This window comes from Schistocerca cancellata, chromosome 3 (genome assembly GCF_023864275.1).
Source record: "Schistocerca cancellata isolate TAMUIC-IGC-003103 chromosome 3, iqSchCanc2.1, whole genome shotgun sequence".
In the NCBI taxonomy this organism is placed as follows: domain Eukaryota; kingdom Metazoa; phylum Arthropoda; class Insecta; order Orthoptera; family Acrididae; genus Schistocerca; species Schistocerca cancellata.
Window position 1 is genome coordinate 383,276,641 of NC_064628.1, and position 13,814 is coordinate 383,290,454.

At 35.3% G+C, this 13,814-nt stretch overlaps 1 pseudogene; it reads right to left on the reverse strand.

Moving 5' to 3' along the window:
• Window positions 1-1,143: 1,143 nt before the first annotated feature.
• LOC126176320 (uncharacterized) overlaps window positions 1,144-13,814 on the reverse strand; it is a 38,680-nt pseudogene continuing 26,009 nt past the window's right edge.

Below are 13,814 nucleotides of genomic sequence, written 5' to 3' on the forward strand. Positions count from 1 at the left end.
CACCGATGAAATAACAGCTTCTAGTGTTTTCGTCGTATCGTTCCAGAACCGAATTACAAGTATCTTCGATCCTCTGCTTCCAAATCAGCCAACTAGGAACACTTTGCTCGGTCCTAGGTCCCTCGTATTTGACTGGAAAGCTTTGACCTTTAATGGGCCCGATCTCAAACGGTCTGCTCCATCCTAATGAGTAGGGCACAATTTTTTCTTTTTTTTTTTTTTGTAACTCGATTAAGAATCTCTGTACCAATTCCAGTTCGCTATGCGCTAGCGCAAAAGACCAAAGATCCACAGTGGACTAAGATATAAAGCAGTCAACTATGGCCGTTTTGGCCGGGAACGAAAAGTAGCTGACTACTCACGCAGTGGAAAAGTATGTCTTCAGGCGGCACATAGGATCGTTACCACTTGAAGTAAAATCGCCATTTAACTATGTACTTAACGAAGTCAAGTTTGTCAATAAGATTCCACTGCAAGGAGATCAGAATCGAACCCAGGACTCTGGTGTGGGGAGGGGGTGAGTTCTTAGAAATTTAATGTCACCTTGCCGTCTCCAAATTCTCTAGAATAAACGCAGATTATTTTCCTTATTTATTATAATACTAACTACAATAGTGAGAAAATTTTCGAGTCTGTGAAAGATACGCTGCAAAGATTAAAAAGAAATGGGTGTAGTTCTAAGGGGGCCTCCCCCCCCCCCCCCCCCCCCGTTCCCATCTGGATTTGCTTCTGAAAGAGACACATCATGAGTCCTGATGGCCAGTGTTCACAAGCTGTGGCCCACACCACTAGCTTCATGAATAAAACTGCATTTATTTAGGCATTTTTTTCACCTGTAAGATTAGGGCCCTCAAGCCTTATTTTACATATAACCAGATATTCTTAGGGAGGTTAACATAGCAACATGCACGGATAGGCTGTACGCAGTGGTGGCTCATAGCTAAAATTAGTAGCGATGCTGCTCCAAAAATGTTTTAGCCTTTGTTACAAAATTATGTAGAGGGAAACAATTACATCTACGTAGAAAATTATTCAGAACTCGATAAAATCTTAAAAGAACAAAAACGAACATTTGTACTTAGGTTAATCTAAACTGTTACAGCTCAAATTTGACCTATTCATTTAAAATACAGTCCATTCTTCTTACTTTAATTCAATAATTTTCTTCTTGATCCCTGGATGATAAATGAGAAAATTTATCTCCATGGAAAGCCCTGCAAGCACATTTAATCTTCCTGAACTCATACCCGTTCTTACTATTCTTTTCAATTATGATAAACAGCGTCCTGCCTCTATGTACATGGAAACTGTCAAGAGGATTTTTATAAGTTTCGTAATTTCATTATCATCTAAACTGTTTTATGAGATAAATTTCAGCAGCTCATTTAATTTGCAATATTCATGAGTATGAGACCAACAACTGAATTCGTTTAGCTCAGTTTGGAGTTTATTTTGTCAGTCACTGGACACATTTCAGTTAGTACTTCCTTTCCTGTAGGATGTTCATTCTTAAAACTAGTGAACAATTTCTTGATTAACAATTAAGCAGCTACTAAGTGTTCACTATACGTTTATCTGCACAGTATGTCATCACACATACAACCACACACTTTTTAGTTTCTGCCATGAGCGCCTTTGAAGGATTCTTACAGTACTGCGAGTTTGTTAATTCTAAAATAACAATTTTGAACTTCGTTATATATTCATTAAGTTTAAACGCACTAATTTCCCAAGATTGCGTTTGGTTGTAAATTATTTCAACGTGAGACATAATCTGATGAGAAAGCTCTAACCAAAACTTGAAATTACCATCACACAGGTATTGTAAAATACCTGCTGCTTCTGCGGAGATTTGGCCTGTAGTTGATATTAGTAGAATTTCAGTACGGCAGTCTTTTAAAGGTTGGAAATTTTCATGAATTCCGTTTATTGTCCGTTTGTTGAAGTTCCACCTCGTGGAGGCTGACGTCGAATGCTGAAGCCCATGTGATTCTTGGGAAGGGGGTCATTCCATATCAAATCACCCAATAAAAAACAAATTTTACACCCACCTCCTTAGATTTTCATGAAATTTGGCTCAAATGGTTCTAATACCATCCTGACAGCACCTGCAATTTTTTTGCTGTATCTCTTATAGTTTTTTTATAAATTATTAAAGTTTTTATGTTTTACGTTTTCGAACCTTCGGAAATGGTAAATTTAATTTGTATTCAAAACTTTAAAATTGCTCATCTTAAAGACTCTTTTAGATAACATCATGAATTTTTGCAGCAAGTTTATTTATTATACATATTTGAAGATAAAAATGATTCTATAAAAATATGTTAATATTTTCTATGAAAAAATATGTGTATTTTTTTCTTTTTTTTAATGGATGTTTTGTTTTATAAGAATTGCAATATCTAGAGTCGCAGACCTGATAGAATGCTCAAATTTGTTTTAATTTACTCTTTAACATATAGGCTACTTGATAAAACGAAAATAATGATGGCTTTTTAACATGTTTATTAATTATAGTAGATTATATTAGAATTATGTACAAAGATAGTGTACTTACGACACTTATTTATAACCCAACTGATTGCTTGAAACATTGAATTTTTTGAGTAATTTTGTCTTTTTAATAAACATTAATGCCGATTCAAACTGTTTTTCCACTTCATCCAAGAGCTTTCAGTTCTTTTGATAGAGTCTTTTTTGAAGTAATACATTCTTCCAGTGCCACTTGATTGAGATGTGTCTACTACACAGACTATGTGCTCCAAAGGCACTATGCAAGAATATTCTCTTTCAGGCCAATAAAATGATGCAGCTGGTCCTGAAGGATGTAGAAATAGAATTTCTGCATCTTTATCATTGAATATTGTTTTTACCAGTCCAAAGTATCAGTTACCATCATAATTTGCAGCCACATAGCTATTTATGGATGGTTCAACACGAACCCAATCAGAAGAAGAATGGAAAGAAAAGACTAAGGAGGGTTTTACACTATCTGTAGTCCTTCTAATTTCAAAGTTGTTTGTTGGAAGTGGTTTGAAGTTATGAAGACTTCTTGTTCCAGGAATGGTTCGGGTTGCTGAAAAACGTTTTTATAGTTTTAACCGTAGCAAATCAGCTTCTTTTTTGTCAATAAAGTGAAAATGAATGTTTTCAATATGTTTTTCACAAAACATGTACACGTCGATTGCTGTCATTATTTGTTCTTTGTCTGAAAGCTGTAGACTGGCTTTCCTTAAAATTCTTTTAATAGTTCCTCCTAGGCCATCACAAATTGACTTCCCATTACTTGTTGCAAAGAAAGAGTGTTGGGCCTTCAAATTAAAGTCTCTCAAGTGTTCAGTCAAATTTTTAAAACTGTTTCTATTTTTGTACTGCCCAGCACAACCATTTGTAAAGTAGTGAACTGAGTCAATGTCAGTATGATGTAATGACAGCCACTTTATACAAAGTTAACAAAACCAGTGTCTTGTTCTTGGTCATCACTAATAAAACAGTGTTTGGAAACAAAAACATTGTTTTCCTCATCTCTTAGAAAAACTCCAACTGGGTGTAGAGTACCACCACCTCTATTCCAGTGGTAACTTTGGATCTCATTTTGTATATCAAAGGAATAATTTTCACTGAAATCCATCACAATAATTGCTGTTTTGGGTGGTGGGTCTTCTTTCAATCTTTTAAAGGCTGCTGATTGGGATTTTGCTATAAACAAGTGTGGGGTGAGCTTTTCCTGACCTAACCAATAAAGAAATGTAGTCTTCAACACTGATAGACTGTTTGATCATTTCTGCCCTGTCTGTGTTAACCCACTGAATGATTACAATTTCTTCTTCTAGATCATAATCCCCACTTAGTTTTTCAGTTAAGTACTCAGTTAGTGCAGTATTTGCAGGAAAGCTGTCGCAATGATGTAGCATGCAGTTTTGGTTTTCTGTGTTGCACACAAGCATCTTAATTAGGTCTTTATAAGATTCTTCAATTTTCACAGCATCCAGTAATAGTTTAACATTCTGGTGGATACCGCATACACATACAGTGTGTGTGCCTGAAGCGCAAGCAAGGCTACACCATTTAGATCTCAAGAAACAAAATTTTGAAAATCCTACTTCTACATCGGGATTCTCCCATTTGAAAGAATAATAGAGTTCTCTCAAGTTACACAAAATGAGTCTTTTTTGCATGTACACATTTTTTTGAACACTTACTTTGTATTTTGTTCCAGGTAGCACTCTGGAACTTTCATCCTTTTCATAAAAATCTGTTACAAGTCTTACTGTATTTTCAGAAAGAGTTTTACCTTTTGTTGGACCAGGAGTTTCCAAAATACCCTTTTCAGATTTTCGCTTTCTAGCTTGTCGCACCATGTAATCACTTACATTAAATTCTTTCATCACTTTATTTCGACTTCAAGAATCTGGAGCCAAGGTCAGAATCTGGATTTTTCTAGACCTCCCAACAGATAAAATCTTCTCTTTCATAAGAGAAATCATTACATCAAAATCCTTTGCTTTCTCAACCACACTTGTATCTTCTTCGTCATCATCAGAACTTGGTTCATCATATTTTAATGCTTTTGAAACCGCCTTTTTTGCAGTCTTTTCAATACTGCTAACCTTCTTTTAAAATAAGACCCTTTACTTTGTTCTGACAAGCCATGAAGTTTTATCAGTGTTAAACCTAAATTATCAAGAGCAATGTTTGTTTGTACGAGGGATTCATTTCTGGATTCCAGTGATTCTAATTCAACCATGACTTCATCATCTGTTTCACTTTCATTGACTTGAACTCAATTTTTCCTCATAAAAGTTACAGCATATTGAGCAAAGCTTTTGTCCAGGTTTTATGCTAATATTTTTTGTCAGTAATTGTTTAGAAAGATACATGCCTACACTTCTCAACGATTTTTTGATGGGCTTTTTGTGTTTTTTTAGTGGGTCTACACATGTTGTTTGATACTTTTCAAAAACATTTAAAAGTAGTAGCTGTGGTGTGAACATATATTCTTAAATTCACATAGATTAATTCCAGATTGTAAGTGGATCAAATATTTTTCTTCCTCGCTCAATTCAGATACCGGTTATAACTTTTTTGCAGGTGTGTAGATTGTTTGGAAACAGTCAGATTTTTTAAATAACCCTACGCTACAGGTTTGAATATCTGATATACTGATTTCACTTTTGGTCTGATTACTGTTCTGGTTACTTTTATAGGATATTGGAAAAGAATCTCTGTAAACTAAGTAACAGTACTTACTGAAAGTTCGAATAAACTTAATAAAATACTATCCAAGCACTATTTAACACTGTAATAATTTTTTACTTCAAAACACAGGAGTAACAAACCAAAATCCAAGCGTACATTGTTACTCCAAGAAGACAAAAACTTATTTTCGGTGTTTAAGTCACTTGGTACTTTTTATTTTTGAAATATAATAAATATTATTTTAAAAATTAGATAACTATTAAACAGGTTAAAAAGCCAACACAATTTTTCTTTTATCTAATAGCCTATACAATCAAGAGTATTTTAAAACAAATTTGAGCTTTCTATCAGGTCTGAGACTCTAGATATTGCAGTTTTTGTAAAACTAAACATCTGTTAGCTAAAAAAATAATAATAAACTTGTAAATTTTTTTCATTTGGAAGATTTTAATATATCTTTATGGTAATTTTTTTAACATTTAGATATAATACACAAACTTATTCCAAAATTTCATACTGATATCTTGAGTATTCTTTAATATACAAATTTTTGTAGTTGTGAGGACATGTTTAAGTTACGATTTCCGACTGCTGAAACAAAGCCAAATCTAAAAACTTTAAAAATTTATAAAAAAACTATAAGAGATAGAGCAAAACAATTTTACAAGTGCTTTCAGGATGGTAAAAGAAGTAATTGTACCAAGTTTCATCAAAATCTGACATGGTTGGTGTCAAGGCCTGCGTGGCTTGGCATGGAATGACCCAAGGGACAAATATATTACAAGGAAAAGACAGACAACAAAATAAAGACAATATGGGACACAGTGAAAGAGGAGATCAGTAGAACTAGACGTGAAGAGGGGCAAATAGCATTAAGGGTAAATGATACATTGGCGACAGGTGTGATTAGTGTTGCAGAACTTTTTAACAAACATTTTATAACTGTTACTGGAAAGATGGAGTTGTCAGGTTCTGTAGATGCTATCATGGGGTACCTCAGACCAGACATTTCAAGTAACTTCCATAATATGAATTTGACCCTCACTACCCCAGCAGAAATAATGTCCATCATAAAATCTTTAAAATCAAAAACATCCAGTGGATATGATGAAATATCAACAAAGTTAATTAAAGAATGTGATTCTGAGTTAAGTAACATATTAAGCTATCTGTCTAACCAGTCTTTTATCAGTGGAATTTTCCTGAATGGTTGAAATGTGCTGAAGTTAAGCCACTGTTTAAGAAGTGAGATAAAGAAACAGTGACAAACTTGCACCCAGTTTCAATTTTTCCAGCATTCTCAAAAATTATAGGAAAGGTAATGTACAATGGGCTTTATAACCATCTTATCACAAATAATATACTGTCAAAGTCGCAGTTTGGATTTCTAAAGGGTTCTGATGTTGAGAAGACTATCTACACTTACAGTGAAAATATACTTAATTTATTAGACAAAAAATTGCAGACAACTGGTATATTTTGTGATTTGTCAAAGGCATTTGACTGCATAATTCACCATATTATGGTGTAACAGGAAATTCTGCAAAATGGCTCAAATCTTATATCTATGTAAGGAAACAAAGGGTGTTATTAGGAAAGAGAACTATTTACATGTGGGTTCCCACAAGGTTCCATTTAGGGCCTTACTTTTTATTGTGTATATCAATGACCTTTCATCAGCAACATTACCAGATGTCAAGTTTGTTTTGTTTGCCAATGACACAAACATTGCAATAAAATAGCAAATCTAGTATAGTCTTAGAAAGTTCAGCTAGTAAAATATTTGTCGACGTTAATCACTGGTTCCTAGCCAATTCTTTGCTACTAAACTTTGAAAAACACACTAAAAGCAGTTCAGAACTTGTAAGGGGTGTGCCATGAGTGTGTGCCTAACATACGATAAGCAGGTAGAAGAAGTGGACAGTGTTAAATTCTTGGGATTACAGCTTGATAATAAATTCAACTGGGAGAAGCACAACACAGAACTGCTAAAACATCAAAAACAAATCTCTATTTGCAATGCGAATTCTGTCAGATGTAGGGGATATAAAAATGAAAAAGCTGGCATACTGTGCTTACTTTCACTCCACAACATCATATGGGATTATTATTTTGGGGTAATACATCAAGCCAAGCTAAAGTTTTCTGCGCACAAAAATGTGCAATAAGAGTTATATGTGGTATGAACTCAAGAACATCCGGCACAGGCTGGTTTAGGGAACTAGGGACAGTGCCTACTGCTTCCCAATATACAGGGTGTCCCAAAAAGAATGACCCAATTTTAAATAGGTCCGCAGCTCGTGGTCGTGCGGTAGCATTCTCGCTTCCCACGCCCGGGTTCCTGGGTTCGATTCCCAGCGGGGTCAGGGATTTTCTCTGCCTCGTGATGACTGGGTGTTGTGTGATGTCCTTAGGTTAGTTAGGTTTAAGTAGTTCTAAGTTCTAGGGGACTGATGACCATAGATGTTAAGTCCCATAGTGCTCAGAGCCATTTGAACCATTTTTTTAAATAGAATTATTTATTAGGAAGAAGGGCTTAACACCAACAAATTACATACTAAATTACTCAGAAAAGACACAAGTTTATAAAAATCCACCATAAATGTTCAATATGTCCTCCATTGGTTGCATGGACGACATCTAGCCGATAGCCGAATTCATGCCAAACTGAGTGTAAGGTGTCTTCTGTCACTGATGCAACAGCAGTTGATATTCTGGTTTTTAGTTCATCAGCGTCACTAGGTAAGGGAGGAATGTAAACACATTGTTTAACAATTCCCCACAGGAATAAATCGCATGGTGTCAAGTCAGGGGACCTAGGAGGCCAAGAATGTAAAGGCTGGTCTTGTGGTTTTCTGAAACTCTAGACCATACCGATTACATCTAGCGCTGTTTCAGTTACCTAGTGAGATTTGGCTCAATATTATTACAAGTTAAAATCGGGTCATTCGTTTTGGGAGACCCAATATTTATTGCTTAATGAAATTTGGCATTAAAAATATATCACTTTTTCAAACCAACAGCTGGGTGCATGGAATCAATACTACAAATAAGAATAATCTTCACAAGGATTGAAAATCACATACTCTTGTACAAAAAGGCGTGCATTATTCAGGAACACACACTTACAATAACTCAACCAATGAATTTCACTTTAAGAAAAGCCTATAGGATTCATTGGTGGCCAACTTCTTCTACTTCATCGATGAATTTCTTAGTAGAACCAACTGGTACGTGTATATATATATATATATATATATATATATATATATATATATATATATATATATATATATATATATATGATGTCCCACTCAAACCTACCTGATTTCAAGGACCCAGGAGAGAAAAACAACAGTAGATATAACAAGGAAAAATGCACCACATTGTAGAACATCTCAAAGAATTAATATTCCCGGTATCAGAAGCGCCAAGTATCGTCGCCAGAGTGAAGCATGGTCGCATGAAGTGAAAATGGCGACTCCACAGCAGCGCACACCAGCAGTAGTGTGGTTTGTAGAAACAATATCGCTGATTACTGTGCAAAGAAATTATCGTCATGTGTGTGAATGTGATCCACCTGATGTGGAAACAATTAAGGAATGGTATAGGAAGTTTCTGGCAACAGTAAGTGTTCTGAAAGATTCTGGCGGTGCATGTTACAGAGCTACAGAGTTTCAGTTGAGACAGTGGAGGACATAAGTTAAACGTTTCTCAGAAGCCCACGTAAGTCAATTTGTCAAGCATCTGGGCAAAGTGATGTACTTTGGTCAACATTGCATCGTGTACTTCACCAGCATCTTCGTATGTGTTCTTACAAAGTGCAAATTCTGCAACGTTTGATGCCGAACGACAAACCACACTGACAACAATTTGCCGCAGATATGCTGCAGCGTATTGATATGGATGCCAGCTTTCTGGAAAGATGTTTATTCTCAGATGAGGCAACCTTTCATCTATCAGGAAGGTTTAATAGGCACAATGTTCGGATTTGGGGTTCGCAAAATCCGCACATTGTCATTGAACATGTTCGTGCTAGACCTAAACTAAATGTATGGTGTGAACTATTGCACGACAGGATTGTTGGACTGCTCTTCTTATAGGAACAAACAGTGAATGGGTCAGTGTATCTGGACAGGTTGGAACAGTTTGTGTACCCTTAGATACAAGACTTCAAATGCAACATTATTTTTCAACAAGATGGAGCTTCGCTGCATTGTTCAACAACTCTTTGCAAGTTCCTAGATAGGAAATTTCCTAATCATTGGATTGGACGTGGAGGACCCATGCCTGGCCACCACGTTCATCCGACATCACGCCGCTTGATTTCTTCATGTGGGGATTCATGAAGGACCGCATGTATGCAGCCAAAGTGAACGATATTCATATGTTGCAACATCGTGTCACTAATGTGATTGCAACAATAACAGAGGAAATGTTACAAAGAACTTGGCAAGAAATTGAATATAGACTCGATATTCTTCGTGCTACAAGTAGTTCACATGTACTGGTATATTGATGATAAATAAATAAATTTTTTGAGATGCTCTGCAATTTGGTGCATTTTTCGTTGTCGTATCTACTGTGATTTTTTGTACTTGGGTCTTTGAAATCAGGGAGGTTTGAGTGGGACACCCTGTATATAAAGTACAATCTAACTTCTGCTCCATTTCAGTGCAGTAATGTGTTCATTGTAAATAAGTATTGTAGTAGTTCTATTATATGTTTATTACCTTATAAATAAAAAACTTTTTTAAATTTTAAATTCAGTGCATCAATGTGATCTTAGTAAATGAGTGTTGTAAAATGATCCTTTCATATAGTGTTCATTAAAAAATGACGATCAATCCACTTTGGACCTGTGGAAGTTACATTAGCTTTTTTTTTTAGTTGTTAATATTTATCATGTATTATTGTTCTTCTGACACGTTATACAATCTGGAGGATGTCCCCACTACGGATCAATTGGAATGAAAGTAAATCTAATCTGATCTAATCTAATCAAGCGCACAACTGCAAAACACCACACCGCCGGAACGAAAACTTAGGATAGTTGTTGACAGTGAGGTCAAGGATTGTATAATCTATAAATACAAAGAAAGAATAAAAGAAGAGAGGACTCATTAAACGTTATCATTAATATCAAGTGGTAATAGGGAGTGCTGCAGTTTCACAGTGCCATCACTGGCTTTATGTAATAATAATAATAATAATAATAATAATAATAATAATAATAATAATAATAATAATAATGGCTGGAGCAGCATATGGTCAAACCCGGTACAACATAACAGGCATGCACGGTGGATACAAGCAGAAACAGACACATACAAGATGATACCACAAATGCCTGAAGTGATAATTTTGCAACATGAAGTCACCCGAGCAATTAATTCTACACACAATTGGAAAGCCCCTGGAAATGATAAAATAGCAAATTACTGGCTAAAGAAGTTCACCTCAACACATTCACATCTAACTAAGTTATTTAACAGTTACATTGCAGACCCATACACATTCCCTGATACACTTGCACATGGAATAACCTATCTGAAACCTAAAGATCAAGCAGACACAGCAAACCCAGCTAAATATCGCCCCATAACATGCCTACCAACAATATACAAAATATTAACTTCAGTCATCACACATAAATTAATGACACATACAACACAGAACAAAATTATAAATGAAGAACAAAAAGGCTGCTGCAAAGGAGCACGAGGATGTAAAGAGCAACTGATAATTGATACAGAGGTGACATACCAAGCTAAAACTAAACAAAGGTCCCTACACTACGCATACATTGATTACCAAAAAGCCTTTGATAGTGTACCCCACTCATGGTTACTACAGATATTGGAAATATACAAAGTAGATCCTAAATTGATACAGTTTCTAAACACAGTAATGAAAAACTGGAAAACCACACTTAATATCCAAACAAATTCAGATAACATCACATCACAGCCAATACAGATTAAGCGTGGAATATACCAAGGAGACTCATTAAGTCCTTTCTGGTTCTGTCTTGCTCTGAACCCACTATCCAACATGCTAAATAATACAAATTATGGATACAATATTACTGGAACATACCCACACAAAATCACACATTTGCTATACATGGATGATCTAAAACTACTGGCAGCAACAAATCAACAACTCAACCAATTACTAAAGATAACAGAAGTATTCAGCAATGATATAAATATGGCTTTTGGAACAGACAAATGTAAGAAAAATAGCATAGTCAAGGGCAAACACACTAAACAAGAAGATTACATATTGGATAACCACAGCGACTGCATAGAAGCGATGGAAAAAACAGATGCCTATAAATACCTAGGATACAGACAAAAAATAGGAATAGATACTACAAATATTAAAGAAGAACTAAAAGAAAAATATAGACAAAGACTAACAAAAATACTGAAAACAGAATTGACAGCAAGAAACAAAACAAAAGCTATAAATACTTATGCTATACCAGTATTGACCTACTCATTTGGAGTAGTGAAATGGAGTGACACAGACCTAGAAGCACTCAATACACTTACACGATCACAATGCCACAAATATAGAATACATCACATACATTCAGCAACAGAAAGATTCACATTAAGCAGAAAGGAAGGTGGAAGGGGATTTATAGATATAAAAAACCTACATTATGGACAGGTAGACAATTTAAGAAAATTCTTTCTAGAACGAGCAGAAACTAGCAAAATACACAAAGCAATCACTCATATAAATACATCAGCTACACCATTGCAATTTCATAACCACTTCTACAACCCTTTAGATCACATAACATCAACAGATACAAAGAAAGTAAATTGGAAAAAGAAAACACTACACGGCAAGCACCCGTATCATCTAACACAGCCACACATAGATCAAGATGCATCCAACACATGGCTAAGAAACGGCAATATATACAGTGAGACGGAAGGATTCATGATCGCAATACAGGATCAAACAATAAACACCAGATATTACAGCAAGCATATTATTAAAGATCCCAATACCACAACAGATAAATGCAGACTTTGCAAACAACAAATAGAAACAGTAGATCACATCACAAGCGGATGTACAATACTAGCAAATACAGAATACCCCAGAAGACATGACAATGTAGCAAAAATAATACATCAACAACTTGCCATAAAACATAAACTAATAAAACAACACGTTCCCACATACAAGTACACACCACAAAATATACTGGAGAATGATGAATACAAATTATACTGGAACAGAACGATTATAACAGATAAAACAACACCACATAACAAACCTGACATCATACTCACCAATAAAAAGAAGAAATTAACACAACTAATTGAAATATCCATACCCAACACAACAAATATACAGAAGAAAACAGGAGAAAAAATTGAAAAATACATCCAACTGGCTGAGGAAGTCAAGGACATGTGGCATCAGGATAAAGTCGACATTATCCCAATTATACTATCAACTACAGGAGTCATACCTCACAATATTCACCAGTACATCAATGCAATACAGCTACATCCAAACATGTATATACAACTACAAAAATCTGTAATTATTGATACATGTTCAATTACCCGAAAGTTCCTAAATGCAATATAACATATACCATACAGTTACAAGGAAGTCACGCTTGACCGAGGTCCGCGTCACGTTCCATTTTTAACCAGACTTAAGTCTGAGAAAAAAAAGTCAATAATAATAATAATAATAATAATAATAATACTGACTATAATAATAATATGTATAGAAATGAAAAAAAAACAGGAAAAACCAGCAGTAGTAAAATAAAGAGTAATGGAGTGTTTTTGAATTAAGTCAGGTGATGTCGAAGAACTTAGATTAGGGAATGACACTAAGTAAATTAGTTTTGCTATTTGCGTAGCAAAGTAACTAATGATGAGTAAACCAGAGAAGAAATAAAATACAGACTGACAATAGCAAGACAAGAGTTTCTGAAAAAGAGAAATTGGTTGACATCTCATATAAACTGAAGTGAGTGAAAGTCGTCTCTGAAACTATTTGTCTGGAGTGTAGTCTTGTACAGAAGTGGAACTCGGGCGATAATCAGTTCAAACCGAAAGAGAATAACAGCTTTTCTAATGTGGTGCTACAAAAGAGTCTAGAGATTAGATGGATAGCTAGGAGAAAAGAAATGTCACAACGTGATACGACTGGATGAAACACGCCGTGATGCTTTAATGAACTGTCACTTTGGCAGTGGAGGGAAGCGTGGTGAGCAAAAATTGTAGAGGGAGGCCAAGGCACTGTTAGTCTACAGTAAGCAGGTTCAAATGCATAGCTGTGCAGAGATGAAGAGGCTTGCACAGGATGAACTAGAATGGAGGGCTGGATCAAACTAGTCTTTGGAGTGAAGATCACAACCACCCAGCTAGTCATATAGTACTGCAGCAATATCGATCTTAACGATATTGTGTTAGGTAAGTTTCTCATACGGTAATGATACTTTTGAATGGGAGTAATAAAGTATCAATAGAAATGCGTAGCTGCAATACAGAAGAATCGAATCCGGAGGAAAAGTTGATAGTACAGGGAAGAGCGAGTAGTAATAAGATAAAATTACCAGGCGAGGC